This window comes from Lutra lutra, chromosome 1, assembly GCF_902655055.1.
Source record: "Lutra lutra chromosome 1, mLutLut1.2, whole genome shotgun sequence".
Lineage (NCBI taxonomy): Eukaryota > Metazoa > Chordata > Mammalia > Carnivora > Mustelidae > Lutra > Lutra lutra.
The window spans coordinates 161,433,485-161,446,988 of record NC_062278.1 but is presented as its reverse complement, the minus strand read 5'-3'; the positions used below and the strand labels follow the sequence as shown (position 1 = coordinate 161,446,988).

Here is a 13,504-nt window from a genome sequence, read left to right as displayed (position 1 = left end):
CTATGTTTCCTTCCCCAGTTAAGAAAGGTTCCCACTATTATCTCTTCAATAAATGTTCTGTTCCTCTTTCTCTTCTCCTTCTGGGACCCTTAAAATGTGAATGTTAGTGTACTCAGGATTGTCCCAGAAGTTCCTTAAACTATCCTCAATAAAAAAAATTGGGGGAGTCACTTTGGTGGGTCAGTCAGTTAAATGTTTGCCTCTTGATCTCAGCTCAGTTCTTAATCTCAGGGTTGTGAGTTCAAGCCCTGCATTGGGCTCCATGCTAGTGTGGCACATACTTAAAAAAAAACACATTATTTTTCTTTTTGCTTTTCAGCTTAGTTGCTTTCCACTGCCTGTTCATCCTTCCTTCCTTCCTTCCTTCCTTTCTTTCTTTTATAATTTTATTTATTGATTTTTTTAACATTTTATTTATTTAAGTAATCTCTATACCCAATGTGGGGCTTGAACTCATGACCCCAAGTCAGGAGTCCTCCAGCTAGGCCAGCCAGATGTCCCCACTACTCTGTCTTTTAGATTGTTGATCCATTCTTCTGTATTCTCTAATCTGCTGTTGAATCCCTCTAGTTCATTTTAGTTACTGTATTCTTCAGCTCTGATTGGTTCCTTTTTATATTTTTCTCTCTCCTTATTGAAGTTCTCACTGAATTCAGCCACACTTCTCTCAAGTCTGGTGAGCATCTTTAGGACATTACTTTGAACTCTATTAGATAGATTGCTTTATCTACATTCTGTTTGGCTCTTTCTGAGGTTTTGTCTTGTTCTTTAATCTGAAATATACTTGTCTCCATTTTATCTGTTTGTTTTTATGTATTTTGTAGTTCAGTTATGTCTCCTGGTCTTGCAAGTCGTGGCCTCATGTAGAAGGCATCCTCTGGGGCCCTGTAGTACAATCCCTCTTGCCACAAGAACAAGTTATTTCAGGAGTGTCTACCATATGGGTTGTACATACCCTCCTGTTGTGACAGGGCTGTAACTGCTGTGAAAATGCTGGTGGGTGTGGCTGGTTTAGAGACCTAGCTATAACTGCTGCAAGTATGGGGCTGGCCCACTCACTGGGTTAGGAATCCCCCAGAAGGGCATCAGATGTGGCTTAGGCTGTCTGCTGGGTTTGGTAAGACAGTAGTCACTTTGGGGTAATACTGGTCCTAACTGAGACTGCCTGCTGAATGTGGCAGGGAAGAAGCCACATTGGAGGGGTACCTTCTGGGACAGTAATGTTGGGTGAGGTGGGTCTACAAGGGAACACTAATGCAGGTTGGACAGTACTAGTAAAGTAAAGTAAATAAAGCATCAGAACTGGCTCCCACAAGTGTCCAGACAGCTTGGTTGAAGGAAAAAAGGAAAAATGGTGACTGGCACTTCTACTTCCAGAGAAAGCTTCTTCAGATCCCTGCCCCTCTGGCACATGTCCTAAAATTAGTCAGTAAATAGTTAGGTGTAAGTCAGGCTCTTTTTTTTTCTTCTTCTTTTTTCTTTTTTCTCAGAATGAAAGAGAGAGAGAGCACAAGCAGGGGGACCAGCTGGCAGAGGGAGGAGCAGGTTCCCTGTAGAGCAGGGATCTCTGACATGGGGCTCCATCCCAGGACCCTGGGATCATGACCTGAGCCAGAAGCAGATGCTTAACTGACTGAGCCACCCAGGTACCCCACCCAGGCTCCTTTCAAACTGCTGCCTCTGTGTTAGAATGATACAGAATGCTTCTCCTTTAAGAATGAAGACTTGGGGGGCGCCTGGGTGGCTCAGTGGGTTAAATCCTCTGCCTTCGGCTCAGGTCATGATCTTGGAGTCCTGGGATCAAGCCCCACGTCGGGCTCTCTGCTCAGCAGGGAACCTGCTTCCCCCTCTCTCTCTGTCTGCCTCTCTACCTACTTGTGATCTCTGTCTGTCAAATAAATAAATTAAAAATCTTTAAAAAAAATTAAAAAAAAAAAAAAGAATGAAGACTTGGAGCGAAATAAGTCAATCAGAGAAAGACAACTATCATATAATCTCCCTGATATGAGGAAGTGGAGATGCAACGTGGGGGGTTTGGGGAGTAGGAAAAGAATAAATGAAACAAGATGGGCTCAGGAGGGAGAGAAACCATAAGAGACTCTTAATGTCACAAAACAAACTGAGGGTGACCAGGGGGAGGGGGGTAAGGAGAGGGTGGTGGGGTTATGGACATTGGGGAGGGTATGTGCTATGGTGAGTGCCGTGAAGTGTGTAAACCTGGCAATTCACAGACCTGTACCCCTGGGGCTAATAATACATTATATGTTTATAAAAAATAAATTAAAACTAAAAAAAAAAAAAAAAGACTTTAAATTGGAAAAAAAAAAAAAGAAGAAGAAGAAGAAGAATGAAGACTTGGTTCCTGTAGCCCTATGGTGCTCACTGAGTTAATGTCTACCAATTTTCAAAAGCAGACATTATGGGGGCTTATCTTTCTGGTTCGGGCCTCTAGGGCTGGGGGTACCTGATATGGTTCTTGATCCCCCTCACTACTCAAGGAGGACTTCTACACCACTGATATCTCTCCTCCTTGTTGGTCACCACCCTGGGGGTTTGTTTTCTGATCATGTCTCTGCCTCTACTACCCTTCTGGATATAGCTTTTTCTTTATCTCTTTAGCTATGGATGATCTGTTCTTCCAGTCTTCATGTTGTTTTCAGAGTGAATTGCATTATATGTAGTTGTTGCCTCAATGCATCTATGTTAGGAGGTAAGCTCAGAATCCTCCTACTCTACCATTCTCCCTGGCTCTCACCAACTGGTGTCTTTCTTGAAAGATAGCCTCATTATTTATGTGTAAGAAAGAGGAAAAACCTCTTCTGCCTCTGGTCATTGGCCTGCAAGTGAGGCCAGAAATGACCACAGCTATTGCAGCGTCAGAATTAGAGGTAGACTGAATGCACTGGAGTGATTGAAAGGGGAGACCATAACCCGACATTTATAATCTTAATCCAGGAGCTGCCCTGCTCATTTTCAATTCTTTTATGTGAAAAAAATGTTCTTGTAGTTGAAACTGGCTAAATTTATTTTCTGTTACCTATAGCTTTAGGTATTATTTAGAAGGGTAGGTGAGGGTGAATTTCTGGCATTTTGGAAAGGCCCTGGAGCAACCTCAAAGCTTTAAATGTGGAGGGCCCAATCCAGCTGAGATATACTCTTGGGCAAAACTAGTGCTTTCCCATGGCTGCTGGCCCCTGCTTCATTCCATGTCTGATTTCTAGGAGGCCTAAGGACCTCTCAGATGACGTCTATGGTGCTATCTTTGATGGTCCTAAAAGTGCCTTCATTTCCGAGATAAAATTGTCTTCCAAGCACTCTCGACTTATTGATGGTTTGTGTTTTCTGATTATACAAGTTTTACATGTTAGTAGCAGAAAGCCAAAAGGATGCAAAAAATAATAATAATAATAATAATGGTAACCTTAGCATTCAACTGTTTTGGTGTATACACTGGGTATTATGTGTGTTTCTGATTCATTTTATTCCCATTTCAAAAATGTGCACCTCATATTCTGTAGATAGTTTTAAGATTTACTCATATATTTGAGAGCAAGCACATGTGGGAATGGGGGAGGGGTAGAGGGAGAAGTAGAGGGAGAGAAGCAGCTTCCCACTGAGCACAGAACCCAATGTGAGGCTCAATCTCATGACCCCAAGATCATGACATGAGCTGAAATCAATTGTCCAACATTTAACCAACTGAGACACCCAGGAACCCCTCTATATGTAGTTTTATGTCCCATCATCTGAACTCAAAATTGTAACTTAAGGTTATTTTCCATATATCATTAAATGTATTTTAAATCTTATTTAATGATTGCACACCAATTTATAGCACAAGTATGTAATAAGTTACAAACTGGTTATATTTTACATGAGGATGCATTTATGACAATCTTGCATAATTTAAGCTTTGCATAATTCCAGACTCTTTTTTTCATAAATAGTTATACTCAAGTGGTTTCTCTAAATATTAATAACAAACACCACTGATACTGAGCCCACCAGTTTTGGATGGTAATCCTTGGACTTAAAATTTGGAGGTAATTTACATTATTTCAAAATTTGTTAACAAATGTTAGAACTCCTATTATGTGCTGGCCACATGTCTTAGGCTTTTGGGAACTATGACTAGGAGTTAACATTCTGGTTGGAAACAAATAAACGTGATCATATTTACCTATTTATCATGTTTATTGCATTTGAAGTGGATAAGAGGTATGGGGGGGGAAGAAAACTGGGGCAGGGCAGGGGAGATTGGAAGTGCCAGCCTTTGAGCTATGGTGTGGAATCAGGAGCAGCTGGGCTCACAGAGCATTGAGAGAACCTGATTGGCTTTTCCAATCAAGCAAAATGCTTTGCTTTATGACTAATAGGAATCCATTGACTTGTGGGGATGTATTATTAATGGCTGACCAAAGCGCCTGTTAAGAGAAGTGCTCTAATATGATGAGGGAGCAGAAGGCAAGCTGAGGGCAAACCACAAGATAACATCCTGGAACCCCCCATCCCCCTCCCCACCAAGGTGGGATTTTTGTGACATTCCTCTGACACTCCTGGCTGCCCCAGGACAAAGGAAAGGGAAAAACAAATGGTTAACTGATAGAGATCATAGTCATGCAGGATATGAGTCTCCATTACTTTTCACTGTCTTATTATGTGCTGGCCACATGTCTTAGGCTTTTGGGAACTATGACTAGGAGTTAACATTCTGGTTGGAAACAAATAAACGTGATCATATTTACCTGTTTATCATGTTTATTGCATTTGAAGTGGATAAGAGGTATGGGGGGGGGAGAAAACTGAGGCAGGGCAGGGGAGATTGGAAGTGCAGGCAGGGGAGATTGGATGTATAAGAAAAAAGCAATCTCCAGAAACCTATAGGCTCAATTTCCTGGAGCCCTAACCCCACCCTCCCCTCCATAAGACAGAAAATTTTATATAATCAATCATTCCTCATAACCCCAGTGCAGCTCTTTCTGCCCACGGATCCTGTCTCCATACTTTAATAAAATCACTTTTTGCATCAAAGACATCTCAAATTCTTTCTTGGCCAATGGCTCTGAACCCCACCACTTCAAACCACAACACATAGATGTCTCCTTAATCAGGATATGCTATCTGTCCATGGAAGTCACATCCTTATCACTGTCAAAGCACCAAGTCTCACAAAATGAGCAAATGAGGGAATGGTTCATTGTCCAGTCCTCTCCCATGTAGCATGATCAGAAACTCCCCAAATTAAAGAACATTACTCCTCAAGTACTTAAGTGGTGTAATTTTATTCTCACCAAAACTTCCATTTTTTTCAGGAGAATAAACTAAAGTGTAAAGGAAGAGAGTGATTTTTCTGAAGTCATTGAATGTCCTTCTTTGCAGGCTCCTCCTATATTCAACCTCTAATTATCTGTAGTCCTCAGGGCTGGGTCCTCAGTCTTCTTCTGGCCTCCATCCTCTCTCTTCCCTGATTTCAATATTATCTAATTGCTGACTACTCCCAAATTTTATCTCTGCTTTTGACTTTTCTTCTGAAGCCTTCTCCCATGCAACATTTCCACTTAGTTGTCAGTAGGCAGAACTCTTCATTTTTCTCCCTTCAACCTTCTTCTCCCTTAGTCTTTCTAATCTTAACAAACACCTCTACTCTCCATTCACTTCATATATCCAAAAATCAGTTGTCCTTCTATACTCCATTTATTAAGAAGCAGAGAAATCTTTTGACAATTTAAAAAGCATGCAGATTAATCGCTTCTTGGCCTTTTGGCTAAGATCAAGTGTAAAAAGCATGTAGATTAGAAACAAAGAAATAAAACTGCCCCTATTAGCAGATGATGTTTCTCTGTGTTAAAAATCCCAAAGTATCTGTAAAACTCCCAGAACTAATAAGTGATTTTAGCAAGGCCACATGGTACAAGAGAAACATACATAGATCAATTGCATTTCTATATACTAACAACAAACATGTGGAAACTCAAAAATAATACCAAGAAAAATGAAATAAATAGCTATTAATCTGACAAAAACGGTACAGAATCTGTTGCTGAAAATCACAAAATGCTGAAGCACAAAATCCGGTATCTAAATAAATGGAGAGATATATTGTGTTCATGGAGTAGAAGACCCAACATAATAAAGGTATCAGTTCTGCCCAAATTGCTCTATACATTTATTGAAATTCCTATCAAGACTCCAGAAAGGTTTTATTATTTTTTTTGTAGTCATACACAAACTTATTCTAAAAATTTCCAGGAAGAGACAAAGGAGCTAAAACAGATAAAAACACCATACCAAAGAAGAATAAAGTGAAAGAATCAATCTTGACTTCAAAATTTATTATATAGCTACAGTAATCAAGACAGTGTGGTATTGTGGAGGAATAGAAACTTAGATCAATGGAACACAATACTGAGCATACCAAGTCAACCCAGTTTTTGACAAGGGTACAAAAGCAACTTATTGGAGGGATAGAGAGAGCACCAACAGATGGAACTGGAATAAATGCACCTCCACAGGCAAAAAACAAAAAAATCCCAAACCAACCTAAATCTCTCATCTTACAAAAAAACAAAAAACAAAACAAAACAAAAAATTCTCAAAATGGATTATAAGCTTAAGTATAAAAAAAATTTAAAACTTTTTAGAAAAAAGTAGAAAATCTTTGGGACTTAGAGCTAAAGAATTGGCACCAAAGCCCAACTTATTTTTTGTTTTTTATTTAAATTCAACTTAGTTAACATATAGTGTATTATTAGGTTCAGAGATAGAATTTAGTGATTCATCAGTTGCATATAACACCCAGTTCTCATTACATCAATTGCCCTCCTTAATGCCCATCACCCAATTACCCCATCCTCCCACCCACCTCCCCTCCATCAACCCTGTTTGTTCCCTATATTTAAGAACCTCTTATGGTTTGCCTCCCTCTCTGTTTTTGTCTTATCTTGTTTTTCCTTCCCTTTCCCTATGTTCACCTGTTTTGTTTCTTAAATTCCACATACTCATGAAATTATATGGTATTTGTTTTTCTCTGACTGACTTATTTTGCTTAGTATAACACCCTCTAGTTCCTTCGGCATCATTGTAAATGGCAAGATTTCATAGTCTTTGATGGCTGAGTAATATTCCATCATATATGTATGATGGAATATATAAATGTATCTATATATATAGATATAGATAATATAATGGAATATATAAATATATAATATCTATATATCCCCCACACCTTCTTCATCCATTCTTCTGTTGATGGACATCTAGGTTCTTTCCATATCTTGGCTATTGTAGACATTGCTGCTATAAACATTTGGGTACATGTGCCCCTTCAAATCATTATTTTGGTATTTTTAGATAAACACCTAGCAGTGCAATTGCTGAGTTGTAGGGAGTTCTATTTTTAACTCAAACCCCCAACTTATAAAAAGAAAAACTGATAAATCAGACCTCATTAAAATTAAAAACTTCTGCTTTGGGCGCCTGGGTGGCTCAGTGGGTTAAGCTGCTGCCTTCGGCTCAGGTCATGATCTCAGGGTCCTGGGATCGAGTCCGCATTGGGCTCTCTGCTCAGCAAGGAGCCTGCTTCCCTTTCTCTCTCTGCCTGCCTCTCTGTCTACTGTGATCTCTCTCTGTCAAATAAATAAATAAAATCTTTAAAAAAAAAAAACAAACTTCTGCTTTGTGAAAGGCTTATTAAAATGAAGAAAATAGAGGCGCCTGCGTGGTTCAGTGGGTTAAAGATTCTGCCTTTGGCCCAGGTCGTGATCCCAGAGTCTTGGGATCGAGCCCCGCATCTGGGTCTCTGCTCGGCAAGGGAGCCTGCTTCTCACTTCCCTCTCTCTGCCTGCCTCTCTGCCTACTTGAGATCTCTGTCAGTCAAATAAATAAATAAAATCTTTAAAAAAATTAAAGAAAATAAAATAAAGAAAATACAAACCATAGGCTAGAAGAAAATATTTTCAAAGCACATATATGACAAAAGATTTGTATATAGAATATATAAGACAAATCACTTCCAAAAGTTAACAGTAAGAAAACAATCCATATAAACATTGGGCAAAAGACATGAACAGACATTTCACTGAAGAGGATAAGCAGATGGCAAATAAGCCCATGAAAAATGCCCAGTATCATCAGCCCCTTGGAAAATGCAAATTAAATCCACAATACCTATCAGAATAGCTAACACCATACACCATCACCTAGCTAAAAATAGTGAAAACACCAAATGTTGGTGAAGATATAGAAAAACTGGATTACTCATATGTGCTGGTGAAAATTTTAAATGGTATAGCCACTCTGGGAAAAAGTTTAGAAGTTTCATATAAAACTAATCATGCAACTACCTTAGAGCCTAGTAAATTACACACTTGGGCATTTATCTCAGAGAAATGAAGACTTATATCACATAGAAACCTGCACATAGCAAAACCTGTTTGACAGCAAATTTATTTGTAAAAAACTAGAAATGACCCAAATTTCATTCAGTAGGTAAATGGATATCAAATTGTGGTACATTTATACAATGGAATACTATTTGGCAATAAAAAAGGAACATATATCGGTACAAACACCAACTTGGATAAATCTTGAGGGCATTGTGCTGAATGAAAGCAGCCAGTCTCAAAAAAATCACATACTCTATGTTTCCATTCATATAACATTCTTGAAATAATAATGTTATAGATATGATAGAGAGATTATAGGTTGCCAAAGGTTTTGGTGAGGAAAAGGGATACTTGTGGCTATAACGGGATAGTATAAGAGCACTCTGTGCTGATGAGCAGTTTTGTATATTGACTATGAGGGTGGTAACATGAATTTACACATGTAGCAAAACTGCATAAAATTATATATACACATACACAAATAAATACATGTAAAACTGGTAAAATCTGAGTAAGTTCTGCTTATTCTACCAATGCCAATATCCTGGTTTTGAAATTGTGCTGTAGTTGTGCCAGATTTCCCCTCTGGGAAAAACTGAGTGAAGGATACATGGAACTTCTTGTATTTCTTTGCAATGTTCTGGGAGTATATAATTATTTCAAATAAAAAGTTAACAAACAATAAGATGAAATATTTAGAGGGTTATAACACTCTTCTGTTTATAACCCCTTCAGTACTTTTCCACTGCTCTCAAAAGTAATTTATCTTATGGCTTACAAAGTCTGTATGAGCTAGCGCCTATCCACTTCTCCCCTTGCTTGCTATTTTCCTGTCTCATAAGTCACCTCTCAAATCTTAGATCATGGTAACAGCTCTTTCCAGCCACAAGACCTTGTTCTTCCTGTTTGCATATATACTTTATTTTCTCTCTTTTTAAGAGCTTTTGTCTTAAATATCATCCTAGGAAAGGCCTTCCCTGACCATTATATTTCTTGTGGCACTATGATGATAATTTCATTCATTGGGTTTATTACAATTTGGATTATTTCTTTTCGTTGACTTTTTATCTTCTCTCTAAGTAGACTGCAAGTTCCGTAAGAGCTGGAAACTTTCTTGTCTTGTTTTGTGTTGTATTCTGGCATCTGGCATTCTGCCCAGCACATGGTTCCAGCTAAATGAGTAAATCTATGAATTAATACAAAGTTGGAATGAGCACAATGGTTTGCTATCTCTCACTGCAACACACCTTCTACAGCTTTCTGCCTTACTCCTTATCAGATAAAAGCTTTGGCAGCAGCATGCAGTTCCCCCAAAATTAGTGACTTGTAACAGGACAAACTTATTGTCTTACAGCTGTGGAGGTCAGCAGTCCAAAATGAATGCTACTGAGCTAAAATTTATGTGCCAGCAGGCCTCTGTTCTTTTCTCAAAGCTTTAGGGAAGAACCCATTTTATTGTCTTTTCCAGATTCTAAAGGCAGTCTGCATTCCTTGCTCATGGCCTTTCCTATCTTCATAGTCAGCAATGGCTGGTCAAATCTTTCACAGCAATCACTGACACTTTTTCTTCTGCCACCCTCTTCCATGTTTAGGGATCCTTGTCATTACACTGGTTCAAGATCATCAATCTATTTTAAGGTGAGTCTAATTTCACCTGCTACCTTAATTCTTCATTGCCACATAACATAAAACATAACGTAACATAGCATAACATAACATAACATAACAACAGCATATTCACAGGTTCTCTGGATTAGGATGTAGACACATTGGAAGGCCATTGTTCTGCCTTCCATACCATTAGGCTCCAACTTCCATAAAGAAAGTGAGTCCTCTATTCATAACTGGATCCAGATCTAGTTTACTCAATAAATTGTTGAAACAAACTTAAATAACATAGCCCATGGATAGTATCAGTGTCTAGCACATGACAGATACACTTACCTTTACCCACTAAAGGTCTTTTTTCCCAGCCCAGCTCCACCCAAAATAGTCAGAATGTTCTTTGAGGCTTTGCTCAAAGTTACTTCTTACATAAACCGAAGACTTCCTCCTTATTTCTATGGGCACAATAATGGTTTTTTTCAACATATGTTTCATTAACCTGTTAACTTTACTAGGTTATGGACAAACCGCATAGTGACTGCCTCATTCATTTTTGAGTTCTCCATAGTTGCTAGCATGTGGTAAGCTTTTATGTAGTTAAGAGTAAAGGGGAAGAGCAAAGGGAAAGGTCAGAGCAAGACAGCAATTGGGGGGGCGCCTGGGTGGCTCAGTGGGTTAAGCCGCTGCCTTCGGCTCAGGTCATGATCTCAGGGTCCTGGGATCGAGTCCCGCATCGGGCTCTCTGCTCAGCGGGGAGCCTGCTTCCCTTCCTCTCTCTCTGCCTGCCTCTCTGCCTACTTGTGATCTCTGTCTGTCAAATAAATAAATAAAAAATCTTTAAAAAAAAAAAAAAAAAAAAAAAGACAGCAATTGGGGAGTGTGAGAATCAAAAAGAAACCTCTTTCAGTCTTTCATTTCCTCACATTAACAAGAATCTCCATTGCAAAGTGGCTAGGGTGGGGTGCTGGCATTGGTGAATACATTTGTAAGAAGGTATTAGAATCAGATGCTTCTTCCCTCATTCCTCTGTGGGAACATTCAATTCCCATTAATGCCATCAGTCCCAGAACCTGCAGCCCATCTGATGTGTATCTCTTTGCTGAGAGTGAAAGTAGCCTTTTTTAAAGTTTTGATTACATGATAGCTCTGCCTCCCAATCTGGGCAGTTACTTTGTGATCTCTCAAGTGTTTTGGGGCATCTATCACTCTCCTTTCCTGCCCTGTTGCCTCCACCATCTTCTTGGTACATGGATTGCTGCCCCTTGCCTGTTGAAGGTCATACCTGAAAGCCTACATCTTGGCTGAATAGCTTTTCCTTTCCAGAAAGTGCAGAAGGTGACTTCCACACACTTTAAAAAAGTGGGTGTGCTTTTACTTTTCTTTTTTCTTCAAAGATACTTTAAACTCTTCAGTCAACATTTTTTATCATTTTCCTTTCAGATACCCAAGGTCAAGTCCTATTTTTAGCCATTGTTCTCCCCACTGGGGTTCTCCTCAGAGCATCCCAGCTACTGGGGCTGTACTTCTATAAGCTTCTTCAAGGGATAGTACACAGGTAGCCACATCTCATTTCTTCCTGCCTTTAAGTAGGTTAAATCTCCTACAAATAATTTGCTTATTGAATGCCTAGTTATTCTTGAATAATAACAACTTGAGTAAGAATAACTGATTGGAAATAGAAGAAAAGCACATAACTATGATTGCTTTGAAAGTGAATATTCTTTACCAAGTGTTCTCTTGAGTAGAGTACGGGGTATGTTTGAAAGAAATACTTTGTTAAGCCATTGGTAAGCAGGTGAGACCCTGAGGGGACAGGGTGAGCATAAAATGGTTAGTGAAAGAGAAGAGAAGAGATTTGTGGGTTGAGAGAAGGGGGAAGTGGAAATTAATGAAAAAGGGAGAAGGGCAGGGAGAGGAAAGCCAGTGAGGTGGCTAAAGGCCATGTATTTTAAGATGGGACCCTTTCACATGATCCCTCAAATCCTTGATGAAATATAGCAAAACCACAAAATATCTCATCTGAGTAAATCTTATATGAACTGGTGAGGCCAGGTTGGTGTGATGCAAACTTGGAACAACCTAATGCTGTCAGGTTGAAAGGTATGAGATATGTGAAGATGTAAACCACAGGAATTCATAGAAACTGTAGAAAGGGCAAAATTAAAACCAGAATTAGAACTTTCCTGGTTGCCTCTAAGTCCATAAGTGAGAAATATTATCTAAAAACAGTTACACTTCAGTTTGTAGCAATAGCTGACTTGTACAACCCTCCTTCTGATATCATACTTCAAGACCCAGCTCTGCCCCAACTCACCAAAAGCCTTCTTTCCTACAACTGATGTTCTCAGTGGTGTCCCTGTCCTCTAAAATTCTACCCTTATCAACTCTGGTACACAGTTTAGTGCTTAAAGTTAGTATCTTGTGTTAGTACAAAGTTATTAAAAAACACAAAACCTTCAGTGACCTTTTGGAAGTGTTATAAAGAAGAGACATTATGAATGGGTCAGAGGGATCCAAAAGAGTGAGAACAACAGATAACTGTCCTTGCTGATAGTGGCATCTGGGGACAGCAATGGCTACACTATAATTAGTGGTGATTAGAGTCCAGTGTAATTCACAGTATCCAAAACTGGATACTGGTGTTTTGAGGTAGTCTCTAGGGGTTTGAATTTGGACATTTTTCGTGACTACACAACTTAGGCTAGTTTCTCATCCTCCTTGGCATTCTTTTTGTTTTTTAAATTTTTTATTATATTCAATTTAGTTAACTTACAGTGTATTATTAGATACAGGGGTACAATTTAGTGATTCATCAGTTGTATATAACACCCAGTGCTCATTACATCAATTGCCCTCCTTAATGCCCATCATCCAATTACCCCATCCTCCCACCCACCTCCCCTCCAGCAACCCTCAGTTTGTTCTCTCGAGTTAAGAGTGTCATGGTTTGGGGCATCTGGGTGGCTCAGTCGTTAACCATCTGCCTTCAGCTCAGGTCATGATCCAGGGTCCTGGGATTGAGCCCCATATTGGTTTGCCTGCTCAGTGGGAAGTCTGCTTCTCCCTCTCACACTCTCCCTCTCTCGCTGTCTCTGCCAAATAAATATATAAAATTAAAAAAAAAAAGAATCTCGTGGTTTGCCTCTCTATTTTCCTCTTGTTTTATTTTTCCTTCCTTTCCCCTATGTTCATCTGTCTTATTTCTTAATTCCACATGAATGAAATCATATGGTATTTGTCTTTCTCTGACTTACTTATTTCACTTAGCATAACACCCTCTATTTCCATCCACATCATTGCAGATGGCAACATTTCATTCTTTTTGATGGCTGAGTAATAATCCATTTTATATGTATGTGTGTGTGTGTGTGTGTGTGTATATACATATATATATATATAAAATATGTATGTATACACACACATACATACATACATACCACATCTTTATCCATTCATCTGTCAATGAACATTTGAGTTCTTTCCATATTTTGATTACTGTGGACATTGGTGCTATA

The 13,504-nt window shown here is 39.0% G+C and overlaps 1 pseudogene; it reads right to left on the bottom strand.

The window, feature by feature from the left end:
- The window catches only part of LOC125103628 (RNA cytosine C(5)-methyltransferase NSUN2-like), a 56,434-nt pseudogene that overhangs the window by 2,932 nt on the left and 39,998 nt on the right, over window positions 1-13,504 (bottom strand).